The sequence below is a fragment of the Echinops telfairi genome, unplaced genomic scaffold (genome assembly GCF_000313985.2).
Source record: "Echinops telfairi isolate 266 unplaced genomic scaffold, ASM31398v2 ScPeMD7_7468;HRSCAF=8506_0, whole genome shotgun sequence".
Taxonomy (NCBI): Eukaryota; Metazoa; Chordata; class Mammalia; order Afrosoricida; family Tenrecidae; genus Echinops; species Echinops telfairi.
In genome coordinates, this window is record NW_022111369.1 from 5,383,983 (window position 1) to 5,396,372 (window position 12,390).

Below are 12,390 nucleotides of genomic sequence, written 5' to 3' on the forward strand. Positions count from 1 at the left end.
TTACTAAGTTTGGATCCTGCAACTGGTTCTGGTTCTTTTTTTTTTTTTTTTTCAATTTTTGTTTGTTTTTAATATGATGTACTTTCTTCCTGAATTGCTAATTCTAATTGCTAACAAAAGTCTTAAGAAGTTGGGAAGCATGCCCTCCACCCACCACTTTTCTGTCCATTTGTCTTTCTGTCAAGGCTGGTGTGTTGTTGTGATTCAAATGCAGAGGTGTTTCAAATGCAAGCAGGGTGACCCAAAGTCAAGAGTTTTTAGCAGAACTTCCAGACTAAGAAGAAACTACTCGGTTCTGGTTCTTTAAGCTTGAGCCAGAGGCCTGCTTTATTGCCTGCCAATCCTGGGAGTCATTAACGGCCTGACATCAGACCTGTAAACCTTGGATTCTGTTGCCTCTGCAGTCAGAACACTACCATCTGACTTTTCCATCTTGATTTCACAAGTCCCTGCTGTTACTTGAGCCAAGAGAAGCCACCAGCATTACATCGGATGCACAGATTTGGAATTTGTTTGCCTCTACACCTGAGTGAACGATTTCCTTAATATAAACTTATTTCTATATATAACAGTGTTTCCTGGTTTTGCTGCTCTAGAGAACCCAGCCTACAACCTTATATATGGACTCATAGGCCTAATGGCCCAGCAATAAATAAAATATGGAAGTGAGTCTCTGCGGGACCTGAAATCCCATCCAAGTTACTGGACAAGAACCTTGAGTTGCTACCATTGATTCTACCCCTAGTCTACCAGCTCTGAGTTCCTCTGTCTTGGCTGATTATTCACTTTACATGAGCTGTATGAACACCAAACTCAGCACTTCAGGGGATACATCCACTTTTGAAGAAATTACTTAAATAGACCTCCCATCGGGTGGTCTATGTTTGTTGGTTTGGTAGTAAAGCAAAGTGAGATCAGCCTTGAACCTGGTCTGAATCCTCATTCTGCCTTCAAGCACAGGAGTCCTCTTCAGTCTGCGCTTGCTCATTAATTGGGTTATAGCATGCTCTAGGGGGAAAAATGACTTGAAACACTTACTGATGAAAATCAAAGACTTCAGCCTTCAGTACAGAGTACAACTCGATACAGTAAAGAAAACCAAAATCCCTCCAGGACCAATAGACAACGTGATAAACAGAGAGAAGAATGGAACTGTCAAGGATTTCATCTTGTTTGGATCCACAAGCACTACTCTTGGAAGCAGCAGCCAAGAAATCAAAGGACATATTGCATGGGGCAAATGTGCTGTGCAAGACCTCTTTAAAATGCTTAAGTGCTGAGATGTCCCTTTGATAACTGTGCTTGATCCGAGTCATTTTTAAACAGTCCATATACATGTGAAAGGCAGACAGTGAATAAGGAAGATGAGAGAAGAACTGGTGCATTTGAGTTCTGAAGCTGTGGAAGAATATTAAAAGTACCTTGTGATCTCAAAAGAACAAATACATACTTGGAAGAAGTATAGCCAGAATGCTCCTTAGGATGGAGAATCGTGAGACTTAATGTCATGTACTTTGGACATCTTATCAGGAAAGACCAAGTTTAAAAAAAACAACTCTTTGCCATATAGCCTATAGCAACTCACAGGGACCCTCTAGCACAAGGCAGAAGTACTCCTGTGAGTTTCTGAGACTGACTCTTTTCGGGAGAAGCCCAATTTTTCTCCCAAAGAAAGGTGAGTGGTTTCAAACCGGCCTTGGGTTGACAGCCCCTTAGGTACCCACTGCACCATCGGGGGGCCCTTGCAAAATTAAATGCAATATAAATATGAATGCAGATGTATAAAAGCAGCAGTTGGGAAGGTGAGGAGTTAGCCTCACCTGTAGTTGGAGCAAATTTTCCATTTAAGGCTTTTTCATTTCATCCAAATGAGGATGGGAGAAAAATTCTAAGAACATATCTCTCAGGTCAATCTAAAATTTCCTTCTTCTGCTACCTGCTCTCTTTGCATCGTGGCTCCCCCTTGTCTTCCCCTTTTCTGTGATAATTTGTACCTAATTAAAAGAGCCAGTTGGTCCTTCTTGTTTAACCCCAGCTTGGGCCCATGGAAGATGGAGAAATAGCATCCAGGCCTTAGTTGAACAAGTGGCCACCAGAAGACTCTCCCAAGTTCACTGAGGCATCTTGCCGAGCTCCAGCCCCAGCAGAGACCCCACCTCGGTTTTGCTTGCTTTCTTCTTCCCCTCGTTTTAGTTCAGTTATCCCTTTTCTTGAGATGTTCGCTCTACGGTCTTGTGGATTAGGAGAGGCTAGGGATGAGGAAAAGGAATCTTACTTGTGTGCCCTTTCTTACAAATTATAAGAAAACAATCAATGTCTACTGCATGCTGTTAAGGATTCTTTTTTTAATCCCCCCACCCCACCCCCACTCCCCACCCCCTCCCGGTATCGACAGCGGCAGCTCTTACAATGCGTGTACATTGAAAGTCAGAAGGATGTGGCATTCACACTTCAGGGGCAGAGGGATGGGAAGCAGTTGTGGCCAAAAGAAGAAAGGGTTAGACGGCTCCAGCCTTACCCAGCCCCGTGGCAGCTGCTCTGCTGTGAAACGAGAAGAGGACACTGGGGCCGATGGAAGGAAGGCAAGGCCAGTGGATGCTCAGAGAGAGCGAGGTCTCCAGGGAGCAGGAGGAGGGAGCACATCAAAAAAGGAAATGCGACATCACCTTGTTGCTTTGGGGTTCACCCACGAGATGGTTATTGCTTTGGGTTGACACGTTGCTTTTAGGGGAAAAGAACTAAAAAAATTTGTGGAATATGTGAATTTAAAAGAGAAGCAAACATGTACGCTCAGATCGGCACGATGCATGGAAAATCGTAATCCTTCCAGGATTAGTCCAACTTTTTTTTTTTAAAGAAACATAAACGTTTCACATCGAATGGCTAATTTCTTGAGGTCAGGCATGAGAAATAGGCCTGTGGGAAAACATACAAAGAAGCAAAAAAGCAGTTGCTATATCCTCAAGAGAGAGAGGAACCAAAGGATCAACATCTTCCTGAGAGACTGAGTAAGTCCCGAAAGCACCGATTTGGGGAGATAGCCCTCAGGACTGGGGTGTGGCGTGTGTCCCTTCCAGATGAGGACAAAATCACAACAGTGGCAGCACTACCAGTTAACTGACAAGTGATATTTGAAAATCATGACAACCATTTCATCTGCTCAGGTAACACTCATGGCAAGGGTGAGACATTTAATCAACATCGGTTACCTTCACTGTCTATTGGAAGACTAGCTGGGAGATGATTGGTGGATTAAAAGTTAAACTAATCCCAGAGCAGACAAGCAGAAGGGCAGATAGAGTTACAAACAATGGCATTCTTTAATCAGGCAGAAGGAGAAAACTAGCACCCAGGCAGTCATATGTCTCCTAGGCAAGTTCTGAACCCTGAATCGTCAGACTTTTTAAAATTATTATTAAAAAGTTCTGTTCTCCCAGGAGCATGCTCTTTAAACTGGGATAAAAGACTTTATGCCACCATTTTCCATCTGTTAAATATTCGTACATATTTTTTTAAGAAGAGAAAACAAGTGAAATATTTGATGGGCCCTGGAAGAAATGTCCTACATTCATTGGAGCTATTTGACATGAGTGTGTGTTCCTCCATAAGTGGAGTTGAGTCCGCAGACAGATATAGCGCATAGATCTCAAATTATAAAGTGTCAAAATGCATGCTTGGGCAACTTCAGAACCACTCTCCTGAAGAAGAAGTAAAAACGTAGCTACTCTCTGGAAATAATTTAAACACGGGCCGGGGATCCTTCCCAGTTTTTACTTTAAGTGGATCTTAATTTCCCTGTCCTATTAGGAGAACTCTAACCACGAGCCCTCACAGGGCAGAGGTGGGAAAGAGCTCTGTGAACCCTGAGGCCTAATTTTCTAAGATGCCAAAGCTTTCCTGCATCTCTCTGACATCACAGGTTAAGTTTCGCCTTGAATTGAATTCATCTATCCCTTTTACTGATCTGATTCCATTTTACCATATTCTACACACAACCCAGAAGCCTAGGAGTTTTGGGCCAGAAAAGAAAAGATTAATTGATTCTTCCTTCTCTCCTTCACCTCTGCTTCATAAAACTGAAAATCCATAAAACCACAAACCAGTTGCCAGCAACCCCGTGTGCTACAGAGCGGAACTGCTCCATGGAGTTTCCTTGGTGGTAATCACTCTGGAAGCAGATTACCAGTAATGGATGCCTTTAAACTGCAAACCTTGAGGCTAGTCTTTGAGCACATGCTGTTTGGAGCATCTATAGACAGGAATGCCACAATTATTTAATCCATCTCCTCTGGGGAGAAGACAACAGCGCTGATTTGGGTCGGGTTTTTAACCTGGAGCAAATTTGCATGGGGACTGGCCTTTGGAATCAGTAACTGGCCTGATGAAATGAACCGTGTTAGAAGGCCCTAGTCAACATGTTTCCCCCAGTTTAACAGGTGATACATTGTTGCATCCCACAGACTGTGTCCTGGGGGTCATTACCTTCCCCCTCCAGTGGTCTCCAGACCACTCCATCCCAGGCTTCTTTCGTTTTTTTCAGCATACGAAGTCATCCCTCTAAAAGTTTAATGACTACTGTAGTGATGCAGATATTGGGATAAAAATGAGACAGAGGTAGGCAATAATGAGTAAAATCTCATTGTCCCTTTGAACTTGGCATGGTTCGCACAATAACCTGGTTGCTAACTGGTTTTTCTAGATGTCATTCCTAACTCAACCTGCACATTCCTGCAACCTGAATGTTCTAATTACTCAGTCCTTACTTCCTTCTCTCTTCGCTCCTGGATCAAACTACCTGGCTCTGAGGTTCCTTTCATCCTGGGACTCTTTGGAAATATGACATTGTCCCTGAGATCTTGTATTAGGCTCAGGACAGCCTGATAATCTGAGCAGTATATTTTCCTGCAGCTCACAAACACCCCTAAACTTTTTCTCTTTTCTAGGATGAACCGCTCAGGACAAATGTTAGAAATTAGCTCTTTAGCTCTCTTTCATTTAATCACTTCTTTCTTACTCTTTCATGTTTAAAACATTTCTGACTCGGGATTTTCCCTTTGATCCTTGACGTGTTCCACATGGGAGCTTGATATTTGTTCCCCCCACCCCGACCCCACTCCACCCCACCCCTGAAGACCCTGACCTTCTGGTTCAGGTAAGCTACCTGTTCTGGGTCCTAGTTAACATTTGGGAGACTCGAGAGCCAGACCCACCTAGATTCAAAGCCCTCCCATTCCATTTTTTCATTTACTCTGTGGCCCGAGGAACCCTGGTGGCACAGTGGTTATGAGTTTGACTGTGATCTAAAGGTTAAGCAGTTTGACACACCAGCCTCTTGGTGGTAGAAAGACAGGGCTTGTCACTCTCTTAAAAGATTCCAGTCTTGCAAACTCACAGGGGCAGTTCTAGCCTTTCCTATAGGGTCCCTATGAATTGGCATCAACCCAATGTCCATGAGTTTAGGATTTTGTTTGTTTGTTTGGATGTGATCTGAAGTAATTACCCACCCACTCATCATTCAAGTGGTGCTCTTACCTATGGTGTGTCCTTGAACCATGTTCAAAATTCATTCTAAACTACACTACTCTCACCTGTAAAATGGCCATACCTATCTTGCAGGATAAGTATGCATATGATGAGTTGTATAAAATTGTGTAGAAAAAGGCCTAAAATAAACTGAGCACTATCACTATGAGTTATTGTCATTAGTGCTCACTCAAACTATCAGATTTCCTGAGGTCACTTTGTTCTAACCCAAGCATTATTTTTTCTAAAAAGCTAGACTATATTGTACCCATAACTGTCCTAGTCTGCATGAGGGTAGTAAAGTGAAGAGCAGGAAGCATTGTACACAAAGCTGTGCCAGTCTGTCTGGCATTCGGATCCATGCGTTCTTCCCTGTTGCCTTCTGTCCTATATCCTTGAATAGCTTACTAATAGCTTCCACCTAAATTGATTTTGTAAAAACAAATATTGTTAGCTACAACTCAAAATATTGAACCACAGACCTTCTGTGAAACCATATAGTAGAGACCACAAGAGGGGAGTAGATATTTGCACTAAATGTTTAGTGGTCCCAGAGTGAGGAAATGGGTGGTCCAATTCACGAGAATCTGGGGTGGAGGTCGGGGGAGCAATAGGGTGATGCCTGACCACTACATCTGTCCCTTCCCTGAACCCAGGCTGGGTTCTGCTTAAGTAGCTGCCAACTTCTAATGTCCTTTCCTCCCTTATTGCTCCAAGACCTCCCTCCAATAACTGGGTGTTCAACAAAGAGTGTACCTTTCCAGAGAGACTTTGTTACAGGGCTGGGAAACCCTCCTAGAAATCCCATGAAGGTTTCCAAAGTCCATTTGTAGCATCCCAACGATCAGTGATATACAAGAAAGAGCCGAGAAAGAGCTCTAGACCTCAGCCCACTTCCCCACATAACAGGAGGAATAAAAAGACAAATAATTGCTTGCAATCAATAAAGTGGAAGTCTGGAAGGAGGTGAAAATAGGGAACTTTGTAAATAAAGACAAAAAGATTTCTTTGTTATTTGAAAATCAAGATGATGCTGGCAAAAAAAATCAGTGTGTTAATCAATTTTGTTATAATGAATAGGAACCCAAATGATAACATTAAACCATAGCAAATTGTCCAAAAAGAACATTCATGAATAATATATTCCTTGGCTTATAGAAATGGCCAATTCAAGGATTTTACCTAGCTCTGAGTTTCTCTGTGATTCTTTGTTTCTTTGTTTGTCTTGCACGCTACGTGGCTGCTTCTAAAGGGAAACTCCGATGGTTCGATGTAAGGGAAATATAGAAAGCTGTTTGTATGTCATTTTTCCCGAATGTTGGAAATGAATGAACGCAAAACACCAAAAGTCCTATGCTTTGGAGAGTCTTGTTTTCACTCATGAGCCCAAGCTATTATTTCTCCATGGGAATGCCAATGATCACCGTGATATGCTTTTTCTTCTTGAATTCTGTATGTACTAAAAGTAGGTGATTACCAGCAAAACCCAGAACTATAACTTGCATTCTAATGAAATAATCCTGACATTATCCTCCTGACTGATCTTTTCCTTGTGGTCTCAGGATAGGTGTTCCTCTGGGCTTCCTGCTGGGAATAGCTCTCCCAAGGCACATGATAGCCAGAGTGATGAAATCCTGAAATTGGGAATTGTGAGTCCTGAAGCAACATTCTTCTTTATTTTACAATTTGGTAAAGAATGCATGTGAAGATGTCACAAGCAGATTTGTACACATGTTCCAACTGTTTTTGAAAATGGAATGGGCAAGAAAGAGTCATATCCAGTTGAAAAGCAGGCAAGCATTTCAGATTTCAAGGGACGCGCAGAAAAGAGAACATCTGTTAGATTCCCTGGGTCTGCAGGATGTCTGTGGAAGTCTTCAGCTAGCTGAGTGTGCACACAGTGCAGAGGGTAGCGACTGCCATCCCAAAATCTAAAGAGTGAGCTATTTTGGAAGGTCCAGATGTGCCAAAGGTCAGAGGGATCAATATACAGGCCCTACGAATGAAAGGGGGAGAAGAAGATGAAGGTTGTTTTTCGTTGTTGTTGGTTTTTTTTGTTTGTTTGTTTTTTTAAGGATTTGAATAGAACACTGCTATGTTAGGAAAGGCACTGAGAGGTAAGGGAGTTTCTGAATAATTAAAAAGTTAAGAATAAGCAAACTCAGTTGCCATGGGGGAAGGAGGTGGGGTGGAGGATAAAAAGCAGTTGATGTGGTAATTAAGAATTTGGTGAGAGCCTGAGCAGGTCACCTCCTTTCTCAGATCAGAGCCCCATCAGAAATTCTTTCAAGTGTCCTTCTGCGTCGCCAAAGATGACAACAGCAAATCAATAAGTGCTTGAAATGAAAGGGGACGTTGGCTAGCCCCCAGGCTACAGATTTCCCGCCGCCGGCAGCCTTTTCTGAACTCCTAGCGCGCCTTTGCGCCGCCTCTCTTAAGTAGAGCTACTTTTTATTCCTATTCTCAGGATGAAGGTAAGTGCTCAGTTAGCATATCTATTAAATGCCGGCTATGGTTCCGGCGCTCGCCCAGCGCTGGGAGCTCTTGCAGCCGCTGGAGAGGCCAGCGGACCCGGCCGAGCGTGGAGAGGGGAAGCCTGGCCTGGCCGCCCTGTGACTCCCTGCTGGCCCAGCTTCTCCCAGAATTTAGCGCTTCTGGGTGCGAGCGGTCAGGTCTAGAGAAGACCAAAGGGCCTGAGTGGCTGTGGCGATCTGAGCACTCCTTCCACTTCATTTAGTGACAAAGAAGGACAAAATCGGGAACCACAGGAGTGAGGGACCGATGTTCCCGAATGAAAGCCCTCAATCAACTCAATGCAGAGTTCCCGATTTTGGTCAGTTACCCGCCCAACAGCCATCCTTCCCCCCAATAACGTCTTGATTTAGCAATCTGTGTAGCGCCCAACATCCCCCGGACGTTTTAATGAGGTAATTCATTAGTGAGTCAATACAGACATTTATATATTCTTTTAGCTCAAGTGGTTAAGCACTAATTTCGAAATGATTATAAAGCACCAGCATAAGCAACGCATAGTGATTTTAATTTATATGCAAATCAATGGCTTCGTCTTAAATGCTTCTCTCTCTCTCTCTCTTTCTCTCTCTCTCTCTTTCTCTCTCTCTCTCTCTCTTAAACAATTATTGTATTGTAGCATCGGAGGCATGATCACACCGATAGAACAGACAATTCGGAAACAAGGTCTGGTCTGGAAAGAAAATTTAGGAAAGCCAACAAATCAATAGTGTTTGAGGCAGTTAAACATCACTAGCCATTGGTATTTACATACTCGCTTGTTGGCAGATAAGAGGCTGGGGAAATTGCTTGCCAGGGTTGAGATCATAATCCAAAGAGCAGAGAGTAAATGGTAGTACGGCAGCCTCGCAGCGGACTCGAAATAATACTGTACCTTTCCCTAACCCTGACTCTTGGGTGAAGGGGATTTGGATGAGGTCACCCCACATTTCTCCTGGCCTTTCCCTGCATTGTGTCACCAATAATGTCCGTCCTTCCTCTGCTTTGCAAATTGATTCTCATTTTAACAGTCCTGGCCAACTTGTTTCAAATTTTGAGAGAGGGCATAATTCAGAATCCAACTAAAAATTCTCTGAGCCCACCTAGCCCAGCCCAGCTCCTCCTAACGATATTTTAGGTCATGTTTATCCCCTGTGGCCCCCCCATCACACACACACACACATATATTAAAGCTGATAACTGAAAAGGCAAGGTCAGTGGCTTGGGGTCCAGTGACCCCTAACCACATAGGTATTATATCTTTCAGACAGATTTTAATTTTTTGGAAAAGTAAAGAAGAGATATGCTTTGGGGGTGATTCTTCTCAAATATTCCTGAACCGTAGGTCTCACCAGGGACTACTAGGAGATCCAAGCTGCAGTTTGCTGTTGTTTATGTAAAAGTGTAACATCCTGGAAATTTACAGATACAGAAGGTCAGTGTCTCCCACCCAGGCCCCCAGGCCAGGAGATCTGGCCCTTAGGAGCTGGTACCTTTGATGCTACAATCTTGTTTACATCTGCAAGGCAAGGAATTGCTTGCTGTGCTAGGTCGCTCTCCACCACCTCCCCTTTCTAATTTGAAGTCATCGAAATCTAAATACAATCACCACGACCCACTCTTCCATTTCTTCTCTGACGAGGGGAAAACCTGAAATCCACATCTCAAATCAGCTCCGAGGTTTGGAGCTCCCAGCACCCCGTCTCCCCGCTGCATACCTAATGTATTCCCTGGTGATGCTGGGCATTAATTAGTTGTTTAATAGGAGTATGACTAAAAATGTAAAAGAAGGATTAGGAGCGTGAAACGTATGTCCAACTCCTTCCACACACTAGAGGAGGGAATGAGAATCATTCTGTATCTTCTATTTCTCCAGGAACCATTTGCATTTCCCACCAGCTGCTCACTTCATCTGCACTGGCGCAGGGACCCAAAAGCTCCGCAGCACGGTGTCTGCCGCGGCCAGGACAGGGGCTAACCAGCCCTGGGCGGGCAAGACTCCAGACAGAAGGAAGGCGAAGAAACGAGAGCTTCCTGAGCCCCTTGGACCCAGCCCTGGTTTGCAGACCTCTGAAAGCTGGCGAGCGGGCGGTTGCACGCCTGTATCTGCGTGTCTCTCCAGCGTAGTCCCTTTCCTTACTCCTGGACTCTCCCTGTCTGTCCGCAGATCTCTGCATCTTCCTGCCCGATTTCTCTCTCTCCAGGCCTCCTCACTATCCCGGGGGAGAGTGCCCCTCCACCCTCGCTACCAACTGAAGGCAAGGCCCTTCTGCTCCGAGCTTCTCTAAATCTCTACAAAATGAAAAGGGGCCGGGGAGGGGGGGCGGCATTCACCCATTTATTAGGGACCAAGGAGGCAGCAAAAATCTGACTGAGCCCTCCAAGGTTCGAGATGAAAACCTTTCTCGGACTACATTTTCCCGTGTGCTATGACTTAGGGGTCCAGTGAGAGGATTTGTTGAAGAAATTTTATTTTCTTGTCTCGGCAAGATTTTCAGAGTAAAAGAAAAGAAAAATGTTCAGAGTCAGAAGGGGAAACAAAAATGAAAACAGCACATGCCCCCCACCGCACCCCTCATCCTACCCTCCCACACACACTTCTTTCTCCGGCAATGAAAGTCTCTTTGCTTTCCAATCGGTTAGGAGAGAAAGTTTGCCTTTTCACGGATGTTATCTCAAGGTTAGAAATGGCTTTAAAATGTAGATCTCCCGTCAGCTTCCTTCGTAGCTGAAGAGGCTAACCCTTTCCATAAAATGAGTCCATCTGTCTACTGTTAGCTATTTCAAAGTAAAGGGATTTAGCACTCAAAACAAATTGAGCAAGTTTGTTTGCCTGTTTTTACTGCTAACTTAAATGAATTCAAAACACGGCGTAATTCAAGAAAGCACATAACATATTCCAGGCAGCCCCCCAAATGTAGCTAAAACCCTGCACCTATATGTGTTGATCCGGATGATTTTTAAAAGCCAGCTTTTTAAAAAAAGGAAAGTCTGTATTTCATTCATGCTCTCCCAACAAGCCATTCTATTCCTTAAAATCCCGTGAACAATGATGTGAAAAGAGCAAGACAACTTTCGGAGAGAAGTGTACTCTCTAAGAAGGACCAACTGGGAGGACTCTTTCATGGCGGGCCCTGCCGAGTTTTGCGCTCTGGCAGAAGTTACTACTGGTTGGAAAACCTCAACTCATAGGCTTTGGTTCTTGACCCTTTCCCAAAAATCCTACATTCACAGGACGCCCTTGAGATTGAAAAAACTTTGTCCAATATGTCTGACAGAAGCCTTCGCACCTGGTCCTGCAGGGGAAACATATTTATAGCTCTTCCAGTCAAAGGCAGAACACTGAAATGTGTGTGTGTGTGTGTGTGTGTGTGTGTGTGTGTGTGTGTGTCCTGCTCGCTACCCAACTACTCGCCCTTGCTTGAATCAAGAAATCGGGAAATCAGGGCTCAGAAGGAGCGCGAACTTTGGGGGTGAGACTCGCCCCCTCCAGCATCACAGGCCTTTTTCGAAGGCCATGGTGGGTTTGTGAGCAGCTTTCCCACCACCGCCGTCCCGCTAGGCCGGTGCAATTTAATACCCTCCTCACCAGGAACCTTAACCTCGTCATTTTAAAAAATGAGATATCCGTGACCCGGGGTGAACTTGTTGAGGGTAGGTACCGCCGAGGAAACTCTAGCCTCTGGCCGCGCCGAGTCTGGTTCCGCGCTGGCCCTCGGAGCCGCTGTTCGGCGCGGGGCCTGGCCCACCTGCGCGCGCAGGCCCGGGGAAGCAGCCCGGGCCCCCCGCCTTTGACCTCGGGCGCAGTGTCACGGCCGCGGAGGGCCCAGCGCCCTCGCCCGCCTCCCATTGGGGGGTCCTTCCAAGCTGCCTATCCTCGACCGCCCACCCAGACTCCCCCCTCCTCGCTGATCATCCCAATTTTTCAGATCTGGCCTTGCTCAACTTCCCTCCCCACCCCATTCCATCCACCCACCCTCTACACCCCCGCCTCTAGTCCATCCGTCCTCCACTCCACCCCGCCCCCCCACAAGTCTCGACCTCTCAGGAGTGGAAGAAGGTCACTGACGCGCGCGTGCAAACACACACACACCTCGCCCCCAACAAACCCACGCGCGCTGGTCTTTGTTCCATTGGGGGGGAGGACACTTTCCCTGTCCCGTGCTCCCAGCCCGTCCTGGTTTTCTGCCCCGGACGGGTTCGTGTCTCCCCGACGCCTTGGGCCTCCCTGTCGCCTGTAGTAGGACTCCTGGTTTCACGCGGATTTGGGGGGTGTTTTCTTGTTAGGTTTTGTTTTGTTTTGATTTTTTCCCCTTCTCCTCTAGCCCATCCTTCCCCCCCACCCCACCCGACCCG